This window comes from Crocodylus porosus, unplaced genomic scaffold (genome assembly GCF_001723895.1).
Source record: "Crocodylus porosus isolate Cpor-Errol unplaced genomic scaffold, CroPor_comp1, whole genome shotgun sequence".
Lineage (NCBI taxonomy): Eukaryota > Metazoa > Chordata > Crocodylia > Crocodylidae > Crocodylus > Crocodylus porosus.
In genome coordinates this window covers 461,336-471,958 of record NW_017728934.1, presented here as the reverse complement: position 1 = coordinate 471,958, position 10,623 = coordinate 461,336, and positions in this window count along the sequence as shown.

Genomic DNA, 10,623 nt, shown 5'->3' with positions numbered 1-10,623 from the left:
AAAAACTACCCAACTATAAATTGAGGGAGGCAGCAGTTTTAGGCCGATTAGAATCATCTGCCTTGAAATCGGGTCGGGACTCCCCCAGTTTCTAGAATGATTAATATTTGCAAGTGATCCTGTAGTCAAAAACTCATTTGAAAGAAAGTAACTCTATCAGGACTATGCCATTTTACTCCACACAAAGAGGCATTGATTCAGCCCTGAGTCAGAAGCCATCTGACATCACTCTCTCCTTCTAAAGCACCAGCCGTCTTCCTGCAACAGCTGGGAGTCATAAAGAAAGTCAAGATCCCACATTTTAATGCCTCCACAATTATGTTTTTCTCTGAACCAGTAATTCTTATGCACCATAAAAACCACCTCGTTATATATGCCATTAACACTCCAAATTAAAACGTGGAGACTTGAAATATTTACTGCAGGTCCTTCTTCCTTTTTTTTAAAAAAAAAATCCCCACTGATAAATCACATTAATTGACTACAAAACCTGCAGTTACCTGTTTGGCCAGTATCCAGGCTGGTAGTGATTGACAGCACTAACACTATAAAAACTTGGAAGTGAGCTGAAGGCACCTCAGTGCTGTCCTTCTCAGGCAGGCATTCACACTTGCAATATATTTTCTAGCCCCTGGATGTCTCTCTCTGTGTGGTCTAGAGGTCCAAACATCCTGGTCAACAAGAGAGACAAAGAAGAGCACAAGCTGAGTAGAGCCTGTTTGTATCTAGAGTTTGCAGCTAATTTCTTTAACAAGTGCCTCCTGTTTAAGGTGGAGTGTGATTTCATATAGGATGTGTGGGGCCTAGATAGGAACAGGCCGTAAAGCCCGATTCTTTGAGTTGATCCCTCTAAACCAGAGATAGGGACTGTATGTTAGAAGTGTCCTGTGTTACTGCCTCTGCTATAGCCGATCTCTTCATGAAAGGAGGTGGCCCAAATGAAGTGCCGCCTTTGCCTTGTTCACGAATTCCCACCCCGTATGCTAAGCCCTGCCCTTGATTCAGAAAAAGCAAGGCCAAATACAGCACTCCTTGGAGCAGAACATGCAATGTGACTTGAAACCTATTTTGCTTTGACTCACTAAGGTGTTAAAATTGCAGTGTAGCAAGATTGATGGGGACTTTGGAAGACACTTCTGTGTAGTTAAAAACAATGTCTGTGCATTGGACAGAAAAATGCTGTCTCCCAGCTATGCCAGCTTGCCTGTCTTGGCATCACCAGCTATACTGCTTTGGTATCTCCTCCCTCTGGCTTTGGCACTGCAAAGAGCCTTGGCACGGTGGTGCTGCTGTTGGCTCTCTTCCCCACTCTCCTTCTGGCCGTGGGCTGGCTCCTCTCCAGACCTGCCAAGCTCCCAGCCAGAAGCTGATGGGGAATGAGAAGCCCTGTTAAAATGTTGCTGCCAGCTGTTCATTGGCAATGTGCTTAATGTCCCTTCCCCTCCCCCCCGACCCCCAATGTCAGCAGACCACATCACACAGTCAGTGGCTTCCTGATGGGGCTGGCAGCAGTTGAGGTGAATGCCATGCAACAGAAAGCAAAGATGCCATGAAGGCAAGACATTGCAAGGAAGGGTATAGCTTTGTAGCTCAAGTGGAGGCCTTTGGGTTCAGCAGGGAGCAGGCACAGCTGGCGAATCGTGCTCGCTGCAGCTGGAACGCTGCACTGTTGCGGAGAGCAAATTCCACAGCACTCCCAAACACAGAACAAGTTAGTTACTACATGTCCAAGGCTTCTATGCGCACAGATACATCAGGCAGAGCAGGTGTTGACTGCATTCAGACTACACCAGGGGGCTGTAGGGGGGTAGGCTTAATCCACTATGATAGTGAGAATAAGGATGAACAGATAATAACACTTGCAATTGTGATGAGCCTGAAATAAACCCCAAATGCAATGGAGGGTTTTTAAGATTTGAGCATGACTCAGTAGTAGTAGTAGTATTCCTTTTTGGAGTAATGCCTAGAGGCCGTAGTCAAGGAATGTAATTCTACGGTGCTATTTGCACCGACAAACCCAAGACAGCCCTTGCCTCAAAGACTGTGCAGAGAGCTACAGTTATCCACAGGCATATCTTGCAAATCAGCCCTGAACTGGTTTCAATCTGAATTTAAGTTCTGTAGCTGGATGAGAAGTCACTTCTCATGCTTCAAGGCCTAAACTGGTGGTCTTCAATGGTCAGGAAGAAAGTTTCCCTGCATATAACACTGCCCATCTGGACAAGAGTGATACGAGCTATTTTACCTATGTATAAAGCAGCTTCTGTTGTTTCCAGTGCCAAAGCATAATATTAGCCTCATGACACGGATGGACCTATCTTATTCAAACCCTTATTAGCATTTCATCTAAACTGCATTCACTTACAGATTCAGGAAAGGGTTTTTCCTCTGAATCATCTGATTCTCCCTCCCCGCCCCCCCTTTCTGCAAAGTGTAAATATCCTTTTCTAGCACAAATCATCCCACAAACCACCTCCACTCAATTCATAGCTCACCTCGCTCGCACAGCGTAGCCTTACTACAATCAACTCTCCTTTCGCTAAGACACGACCATCAGCGTCCAAAGCCCAAATAGCTTTTCTAGCATGGTGTGTTCCCATTCACAGCAGACTTATCTCGGCCCCATCAAACGCAACCGAAAGTATGTGCGGGGGGAACACAGGGTCAGACACTGAATTTTAAGTTAAATCTTTTTTGGAAGGCAGGAGAAATCATTTTGCATCGCACAAACCAAGAATGAGAAATGAAAGTTCACGCTTCGCCGCGTGCATCTGCCTGTGAAAATTTATATTATTTAGCAATTCTAATGGACCAATTAAAATATATTAGCATGACAATTTCATTTCTTTTCTGATCGGTTGCAAAGTAAACAGGCAGAGTTAAATATACAAGCTGTGAAGCAAACTCGCCAACGCTCCACAAAGGAGCTTTCCACATCCACGCGGCTTATCCACCGCTCTCGGATTTTCCTCTCACCTGGTAAATTCCTGTCGCCCTCTTCCTGCTCTGGAAACAATCCAGTGGCAGCATCAGTGAGTAACCAAACTGTTATAGGAATCAGTTGGAGCTGGGATTTTCAAACCAGCCAAAAGTGTCTACCTACCTATCTTAGGGTCCCGTCCTACAATTCATCGCCGTGTTATCTGGGCACCCCTCCATACGAGGATGATAGCAACGGTGAAGCTCTTGGCAGGTGTCTTGGGATCTCTGGTTCTTTTGCCTTTTGGGGGTTGCTGAAAACTCCGGTTGGGTTAGGATGATTGGGCTGTGAAGGAGGGTAGATGTTTCTTAATTTTCCTTGCTTTCTGGCTGGTCAGTCTGGTAAGGATGCTTGAGTAGAAGCAGATGTCAGAGTTATCAGGATAGCCTTTTCCAAAGAGAAAGGCTTTGCAGCATTTCTGAAGGGGCGTCAGACTCCAGTTTCCTGTGGTCTCCTCTGGTGCTAGGAGGAAGAATTTTCAGAGGTGCCCAAGTGATTTAGGAGTGCACAAGCTCCTATGGAGAGAAGTATGCCCCTAAACTACTTAAGCACTTTGGGAAATCCTCTGCTTTTAATACCCTTTGGGTGCATCTACACAAGAAGCTTACTGTGCATTAGCCTAATCACACTGCGCAGTAGCGTGTCACAGGAAAAAAACGTGTTAATAGCACTACTGCGCAGTGTGACTAGGCTAATGCTCAGTAAGCATCACTAAATAATCGTGCACCAGCGCTACTGTCCAGTAACTCTAGGTACTGTGCGTTTAGTTAGTACTTAATTAAGCAAGCACTAAACTAAATGTGCAGGATCTAAGGTGCATTAATGAATGTGTAGACGTGCCCGCTGGCCCTGAATAGAGTTAGGCACCTAACTCAGTAAGGACCCCTTGAACGCGGCAGCTGCTATTTATCCATTCGTGCTGCCATGTCGTGGTCTTATTTTTCTGGGAGCTGCACATACATGTGGGCAAGAACAGGCCCTGCCCTAAGGAGAAAATAGTCTGTCCTGTGGACAGACTAGATGGCCAGCTCAATGACGATGTACCATTTTTGCCATACTTGAAGGACTTAGGTGGTACCTACTGGCCTTCTGCATAGGGTGCATTGCACACAGCATATGCATCAGCCCTGATTCTCACCTTGCTCCTACTCAAAACATCTGTCAGCAGATGCTTGACTCCAAGGACCTGCTTGAGGGCTTTGCTGAATGGGAATGACTCAAGGAAATATTACTGTGCTTTGCCTGGCCTGGGCCCCATTCTTCTCCCCTGGGTGCCAGGTTGGGTGGGAGCCCGGGCAGGGATAAATGAGGCAGCACATTTTTTGCCTTATATAAATTCAGGTTGACGCATCTGCCCTCATGCCTTGTCCTTAGACTGCTCCATTCTTGCTCCCTCTGAAAAGCACCTCTAATGACCCTACTTCCAGAACTGGACGCCCCTGTACAGTGCACCCCAGAAAACATCACTGAAGGACCTTCCTTCTGGCAAAACCGATCCTGATCAATCCCTGGCCAATGCTGATGGATGAGCCGAGGGCTTTGACTCACATAGTGGAAACAATGATGTGGGAGGAAGAGCTTGTGGTATACCAAACACTTTGGATGTATTAAGAGGTAACACCGGTGGAGTAGAGCCATGTCTCAGGATAATGGCCCCTTGCTACTACATAAATTCCCAGGCAAAGCCGAGGCATTTATTTTCAGTTTTATTGATCCAGTGACAATGTTCTATTATGATCCCTTTATTTCTTTTACTCCAAAAGATAGATAAGTATTTTGCCTGATGAATGTCGGTGTGGGAGAATGACAGCTGCTGGCTGCACTGTTATTAAAGAGCTGCTTTCTGATTGTCTTATAGACAAGCCTTATTGTTTGCTTCAGCCAGGGAGGGACCTGATTATCCAAAAAATTAGGCCTTTTCTTCCCAAAAAAATGACATATTGTTCTTTTGAAAGCAAGCTGGTTTCTTGGGAGAGGAAACTCTTTTAAGAAAATGCCTCTGGGGGGGAAATGGACTGGATGAGAGAGACTGTACTTGGAGGGAAGTGAGTAACCCACACAGAAAATGCAGTTCCCCTCTTCTTTGCATGGGATCCGGCTCTCGATAATATGTGAGCGCCTTACAACACTCCATAGATCCTGACGTGGGAGATACCAGACCCGCTGTCTTCCTGTGGCTGGGTCAGTACTTTGGCAGGAGACCTCATGAGAGGCCTGGTCCCCAGGCAGGAGTGAGGACTGAGGCAATGGCGCTATCTCCGAGTCAGCGCTGCGATATGAAGGAGGATGCAGCCATTAGAAACACAGGCACGCTGTAAGAGGTGCAATGCTTGGCTCGCTACCAGCTCAGGCAGATGCTGCATATCTTGCCTGGGTCATGCAGCAACAGCAGAGCAAAAGCAAAACCCAGAAGTCCAGGTCCTGCAGCTCCTAACCTGCTTCCTTGTTGCCCATCAGTACCCTACCCAATAGCCTCCTTCTTTTTGCCAGTCCCGTCATGGTCATCCCCTTGCTCCCTGCTTGTTGTCAGGCTGGAGGAGCCCTGGGGTTGGCCCAGGTGCATTACAAGAAGAGTCGGTGCTGAGCCAAGAGAGGGGTTTCCAGCTCCTTTGCTCACTGAAACAAGGATTTGGAGCTGGTGGTGATAAAAGCTGCTACCTCCGCCTCAGGCTGTGACCGGGGCATTGCTGCCTTCTCCTATTCAAAGGGAAGGGCGTACTCCTGGATGTGAGAGGGAGGCTTAATGTCCCCATGTGCACGAACGTGCACGTGCTTCCCCTTGCTGCCTCTCTCCCCACGGCCTGGAGATCCTCCAAGCGCAGGTAATGTGAGCACATCTCCCCTTGCCGCACTGATCCCCTGGTCACCCACTCCCTGCTTTCACAGTGAACAGCCCCCAAGACACTTGCTCTCACTTGCCGGCAGGCTGGATGGCAGCCAGACCAGAGAACAGCTCCTGACTTGCAAATGGCCCAGCAAGTCGCCGGCTTAGGGGACCCAGGTCCCACACATCCACCTGAAGAAGCAACTCAGCCCTCATGGAAGAAAGCATGGGCTATGGAGCTGGAAATCCAGCCCCAAAGGCACCAAAGTACATACATGGAGAGCGGGGAGGAGCAGGTCTAACGGCAGGGAGAAGAGGAAGAGCTTCCAGGGTAGGAGGCTGCAGCTGCAACGGGGTACCTCATCGCCCTGTGCAGGCAGGTCACCCGGGCACCAGCAGCCGTCTCCGATGCAGAAGACCTGTAGGGCTGGGCTCTTGCTTTGGGGTGTGCCAGCGCCATTCACGTGACTGCTCTCTCTCTTCCCTCTGCTGGAAATATGAAGTGTCCAGAGGAGAGCCACGTGCATGATCAAAGGGCAGGAGGACAGGCCTTATGAAGAGAGGCTGCGAGCCATGGGACCCTTCAGCCTGGAAAAGCACAGGCTTAGGGGGGACGTGGCGGCAGCCCATAAGTACATCGGGGTGTGCACCAGGATCTGGGGAACAGCTGTTCACCAGAGCGCCCCAAGGGATGACAGGGTCTGGTGGTCACAAACTCCTCCAAGACCGTTTCAGGCTGGACATAAGGAAAAACTTCTTTACTGTCCGAGCCCCCAAGGCCTGGAACAGACGGCCGCCAGAGGTGGTGCAAGCACCTACTCTGGACTCATTCAAGAAGCGTTTGGACACTTATCTTGCTGGAAACTTTTGACCCTAGCTGACTTCCTGCACCTGGGGCAGGGGGCTGGACTCGATGATCTTCCAAGGTCCCTTCCAGCCCCAACATCTATGAAATCCATGAAGGGTATTTCCTCCTCCTTTCTGTACTAAGTCCCCTTCTTCTGCCACAGCCCAGGTCCCTTTGCCTTCAGTTGGGACTACTGACCTCCAGTGGTTTTCAGCCCTTTCCTCTCTCATGGGCTCCTAGTCGCCCACCCTCTTTGCGCTCCCTGCCTCTCCACTCCCCTGCTCCCTGCCTTTGCCTTCCCCTGCCTCTGCCTCCAGCCAACAGCCCTCACAAAGGTGTCCACCCCACTCAAAGAGAAGAGACTCTTTGGACCTTCAAGGTCACCCTAATTGTTCCCCTGTGCCTCCGCGGGCCTCTGTTTCAACCTATTTTTGCAAGAATGATAGAATTTCTCAGTTCAGTGGTTCAGATAATCCCACTGCTCTCAGAAACAAACAGCAGTAATAAAGGACTGTAATGCCCTGGAAACTTATTTCAGATTTCTCAAACTTTCAGCAGGTTTCTCATTTCAGGGAACAGAATTGAGAAACAAACTAACCTTGAAGGGCATTCTGCATAATCCACTCTGTCTGCCACTGGCAGGGAGAAGGCAGAGGCAGCACCGGCTGCCTGCCAGCCCCGCCGGAGGGCAAAAAGGGGACCTGTGTGCATTCAAGAGCCAAGAGAAATGGATCTCAGCAGACATCCCAGCTGGGGGCCTAAGCGGAGAGTCTGCCCCGCAAGGGAGGAAGGGGGTCCCATGGAGGTTGCTCATACTGGGTCTAACTTTACGACTCGCATTCAGGCCAGGCTCGAAGGGCAAGAGCCTCCGCTGCTAGGAAGGGGTTGACTCTGGTGGAGCTATGCTGGTTTTCGCCATCGAGGCTCAGGCGACACTAAGAACTGCGGGACAGGACCTGCTAGGGTAGTTTTCCCAGAGGCCAGGGTCGGCATTTCAAGGGCTCAGCCCCCGCCCCACAGAGTCTTTTTGCAAATCTGGCCACTGGCAATGGGGCCGCAGCCCTTCTCGAAACATCTGTGCCCAGTTATTGCCAGAGACATGGAGGTGGGGGGGAAGGGGAAAGAAGAACAGAGATGAAGTGGGAGGTGTTGGTGAGAGGAAGGCAAAGAGAACAGGAGGGACCAAGAGTTGTGGGGTAGAAGGCAAAAGGGAAGAAGAAAGAGAAATAAATGCAAAAGTAAAAGAGGGAGAATGAGGAGAGAAGGGGCAGCTAAGGGAGGGACTCAGGAGAAAGGAGAGACGTGGAGAAAGCAAAGGCTGGGCTACCTGGCTTTGGCGTGACTGCACCCCCTCCCCAGCACTGCAGGACGGTTCGCTCTTCCCAGCACGCTTGCCAGTAGCTGCGGCTCCCCCAGCCAGCAGCAGCGATGGGGCTCTCTGCTGCAGGCTGCCTGCACACACAGAGCAGCCCTCTGCCCCGTGCAAAGGGCACATGCTAAGAGGCTGCGGGCACTTTGTCCTCATGTTTCCCCCAAGGAAGCTGCAGGCGCTGGGGGCAGCAAGCTGGGCTCACACGATCCCTGCTCAAGACACAGGGGCCCACGCCTCGCACGAGCAAGTGTGCCAAGAAGATTAATGACTCTCCAGAATAAGAACCGTCCTCCTCCTGCCGCGGGTGACACCTGTGTGACACCCCAGCTGCTGCTGCCACTGACAGGCGCCGGCGGCAGGCACAGCAAAGCTGAGCGCCTGGTCCTCCATGCCGCCGTCCACGTGTCCGCAGAGACAGCACACGTGCGCGCATGTGAAATGCATGTAGGTGAGCATGGGCTGGGCGTGAGAGGAAGAGAACACACGAGCGCAGGAAATCTGAGTTTGGGCGCCAGTGCCGCTGGCCGTGGGCGTGCGCATACATGTGTGAGTGGGGAGTTTGTGAGCATCTGTGCAATCTGCCTGAGTGTGCGAGACCACTGCAACACACGTGGGCAGAGAGGGTATACACAAGAGCAGGGGGGGCCGGAAAGAGCGGGAGCGGGTGTGCATGTGTGTGCCCCTCAGAGACGCAAGGCTGGCGTCAAAGTGATATACCGAGACGGGACCAGAGATGCACAGGGTGGGCACGAGGGGGAGGGAGAGGGGAAGATTCGCCCTTTCACTCTCACAGCCTGCTGCTACCTCTTCCCTCCTCTTCCTCCCTCTTCCCTTTCCATCTCCCTGCTATTGCTCCTCCACCCTCCCCATGCCCTAGCCACTCACCCTCTTTCCCCTCCGTACAGAGTCCCTTTTCCCTCTAGCTCCTGTGTGGTGCTTCCCCCACCATCTCTGAAAGAAATCACGTAAAGCAGCAGGTGCAAGCCTCCTGCCAGTCAGACAGCAAAACCTGCCAGAAAAACCTTTGAAACAGCAGCCACAAATAAAACTCCAGGCCCGAGCCCCCTGCAGCCACCCAGAGAGCAGCACCAGGGACGCCATCCATAATCCTGAGTGGGAATCGGTGTGGGGAGCACAGTAAACACGGCCTAATAGGGCCGAGCATTTATAATATGCACGTGTCTCCTGCAATATTCCCATTCATCTATCAGGCCCTTCTGGCCATAGCTGTCCAGGGAGACCACAGAGGAAGCCAGTCCCCCCTTCTCAGCCCTCAGGAACATAGGGGAGTTACACAAGCTGCCCCTTAAAGGCCAAGGTAGGTACAGCTCAAGCACACAAGCCCATGTATCCGTGTCTCACACTTTGGCATGGCACGAGCTGATGGGCACACTCAGAAACCTGATACACACCCAGGCACTCCTGCGACCACAAGCCTAGGTACACAGCCCTGTGCACACACGCACGCATACACATACAAAATGCTCAAGGACATGCTTAATATACACAAGCCCATAAGGAGACACACGCACCCTTACGCTCCAGCTTGCTTGTACGCATGCACGCACGCACATACGCGCCCACATGTTAGTTTGTTCTTCCTTACGAGCCCTTGCTGTTTGCATCTCAGCATCGTTCTACGATATCTCGGCGAGACATCCTCCCCAGTGAAAAGCACGGGGCGTTATGTGCGGTTCCTAAACCTGCTGGTCCCCGAGATCAAAACACCATGACAGTCCAGCCCTGCACAGTATATGGAAGTACCAGGTAAAACAGATTTATGCCTGTATAAGGACACTGTCACCAGCAGGGCCTGTAGGAGGTAGTGAAGCTATTCTATGCATACTGGGCAGCCTGGACCTGGGGTGGGAGGCAGAGAGCTAAGTTCAATTCCAGGCTCTGCCACTCACCTGAGGTGTGACCTTGGGCAAGACACTTATCTCCTCTGTTTCCCTCCCTACCATTGTCTGTCTTGTCTACCTAGGTACTAAACTCAACAAGGGCAGGGACTGTCTTTTTATAGGCATGTACAGCACAGTGCACAGTAAGACATTGAATACTTTTGGGACCTCAGTACACTTGGTTTCTATTTCCAGCTCTGGCACCGGCCTGCGGGATGACCTTGAGAAATCACTTCACCACTCTGCACCTCATTCCCCCACAGAGATAATGGCATGGCCCATGGCCCCTCCTTTTAGAAAGGGCCTTGAGATGTAAGCATGAAAAAGTGCTAAATACCAGCATGGTTCTGATTACCAAGCAGACTCTTCCAGGATCAAAAAACCACAGAGTTGCTTTAAGGAAAACCCCCTCTGACGGCTGAAAGAAAGTTTAAAACCCCAGCTGGCTTCACCTGATCTCTGCCGCTTGCTTGCTTTGCATTTCGTGTATCTGGGATAGCGAAACAAGAGCCGGGAGCTCAGCTCCATGCTTGCAGGCCGCTTGTCACACACTGGTGTGTTGTTCCCAATTCGCAAACGCTGCAAAATACTCCCCTCCAACTAAAAAAAAAGTCTGTATAGCTATTTCCAGTTAGAAGGCAAAAAAAAAAAAAAAAAAGTTTCCATTCACATTCAGGTTTTAAAACCCTTTTTCTTTTC